The sequence below is a fragment of the Schistocerca americana genome, unplaced genomic scaffold (genome assembly GCF_021461395.2).
Source record: "Schistocerca americana isolate TAMUIC-IGC-003095 unplaced genomic scaffold, iqSchAmer2.1 HiC_scaffold_254, whole genome shotgun sequence".
Classification (NCBI taxonomy): domain Eukaryota; kingdom Metazoa; phylum Arthropoda; class Insecta; order Orthoptera; family Acrididae; genus Schistocerca; species Schistocerca americana.
Genome location: NW_025725966.1, coordinates 25,001 through 27,500, shown reverse-complemented (window position 1 = coordinate 27,500; position 2,500 = coordinate 25,001). Strand labels below are relative to the sequence as shown.

The 2,500-nt window shown below is 62.9% G+C and overlaps 1 pseudogene; it reads right to left on the bottom strand.

The window, feature by feature from the left end:
- The window catches only part of LOC124576638, a 6,173-nt pseudogene that overhangs the window by 1,998 nt on the left and 1,675 nt on the right, over positions 1–2,500 (bottom strand).

Sequence of the window (2,500 nt, the reverse complement as noted above, 5' to 3'; positions counted from 1 at the left end):
GTGCGGAGGTGGGGCTCCACAGAGACGTTGAAGCCCCTCTGCGCGAGTCCACGGGCGACATAGCGCACGATCGCGTCATGCCGCTTAACCCGGGACCCGTGCGTCCTGAAGCAAGCCTGTAACACGTGGTTGGCGGTCTCTACGGCCTGGCAGCCCGCGCGGCATCTGGTGTCCGCCTCCCGCCCGCGACTGCGCCGTGCCTTCGTGGGGAAGGCGTTGATGCGGGCGCGGAGAGCGTCGATGAAGTTACGCCCAGATAGCAGGCGACTGGTGTCAGCGACCCACTGGTGTTGCCCCTTGACGGCGGCGGAAGATGACAGCGCCGCACCGTCAAAGGCAACGTGCAGGCGCGCGGCCCACATCTCTCCAACCTGCGTCGACGATTTGAGGAGGTGGCCCTCCCACATAAGATGCCGCTCCAGCACCTCAATCTCACGCTGCACCTCGTCCCGGCCTGCACCGTCGGCGGCTGGCCCAATCCTCTTCAGCGCCAGGAGACGGGACCGGCGAAGTGTTGGCCCCATCCATCGGCATGATGGGATGCCGAGGCCTCCCTGGGCTACAGGAGCGTGGAAGTAGCCCAGGGGAGTGTCCGCCGGAAGGTGGAACCATCTCCTGACGGCGGCACGGATGGTCACATCTGCCGCTTTCAACGCACCCACTCGGGTGCGGCTGAGGGCCAGCCCATGGTACAGGCCAGGCAGAAGTACGGTGGTGAGGGCGTGGAGGCGCTGTTGCGGCTTGAGCGGAGCTCGGGAGATGACGTCCAGCTGCTCCACCAGGTGGCGTCGTGGGTTGAAAACGCAGCGACCAGCGGTGGAGAATTGCAGTCCCAGGTACCGGAAGGTTTCACCCACACGTAGGGCGGGCACGGTGGCGTTGCCCGCTTTGAAGGTAACGTCGGCGTCGACCTTCACCTTCTTGTCGCGCCCAGACGCGACTAAGGCGAGGGTGAAACACTTCCGGGCGTTGATCTGCAGCCCCAGATGGGCGAGGGCTGCGACGGCTGCGTCGATGAGGGACTGCAATCCCCTCGCGGTCGATGCAAAAAGCAGGACGTCATCTGCGAAGGCCGCAGCGTTAACTCTGCGACCAAGGATCCGAGCTCCGATGTGGGAGGGAAGTTGACTCAAAACATAGTCCACCGCAAAATTGAAAAGGAGGGGGGAGAGGGGGTCACCCTGACGCACACCCCTAGCCGGCTGCAGGGGCACGCCCACGTCGGCGCCGCCCGCTATCACTGTCGTGCTACCCTCGTAACACCTTTCGACGTACTCAATAAAGCAATCCGGCAGGCAGAGTCATAGTTACTCCCGCCGTTTACCCGCGCTTGCTTGAATTTCTTCACGTTGACATTCAGAGCACTGGGCAGAAATCACATTGCGTCAACACCCGCTAGGGCCATCGCAATGCTTTGTTTTAATTAGACAGTCGGATTCCCCCAGTCCGTGCCAGTTCTGAGTTGATCGTTGAATGGCGGCCGAAGAGAATCCGCGCACCCGCGCGCCCCCGGAGGAGCACGCTAAGGCGGACGCGGCCTCGCAGCAAGGAAGATCCGTGGGAGGCCAAGGCACGGGACCGAGCTCGGATCCTGCACGCAGGTTGAAGCACCGGGGCGCGAACGCCGCGCAGGCGCGCGCATCCTGCACCGCCGGCCAGCACGAGGCCAACCAACGGCGAGAGCAGACCACGCCCGCGCTAAACGCCCGCACTTACCGGCACCCCTACGGCACTCACCTCGCCCAGGCCCGGCACGTTAGCGCTGACCCACTTCCCGACCAAGCCCGACACGCCCCGATCCTCAGAGCCAATCCTTATCCCGAAGTTACGGATCCAATTTGCCGACTTCCCTTACCTACATTATTCTATCGACTAGAGGCTCTTCACCTTGGAGACCTGCTGCGGATATGGGTACGAACCGGCGCGACACCTCCACGTGGCCCTCTCCCGGATTTTCAAGGTCCGAGGGGAAGATCGGGACACCGCCGCAACTGCGGTGCTCTTCGCGTTCCAAACCCTATCTCCCTGCTAGAGGATTCCAGGGAACTCGAACGCTCATGCAGAAAAGAAAACTCTTCCCCGATCTCCCGACGGCGTCTCCGGGTCCTTTTGGGTTACCCCGACGAGCATCTCTAAAAGAGGGGCCCGACTTGTATCGGTTCCGCTGCCGGGTTCCGGAATAGGAACCGGATTCCCTTTCGCCCAACGGGGGCCAGCACAAAGTGCATCATGCTATGACGGCCCCCATCAACATCGGATTTCTCCTAGGGCTTAGGATCGACTGACTCGTGTGCAACGGCTGTTCACACGAAACCCTTCTCCGCGTCAGCCCTCCAGGGCCTCGCTGGAGTATTTGCTACTACCACCAAGATCTGCACCGACGGCGGCTCCAGGCAGGCTCACGCCCAGACCCTTCTGCGCCCACCGCCGCGACCCTCCTACTCGTCAGGGCTTCGCGGCCGGCCGCAAGGACCGGCCATGACTGCCAGACTGACGGCCG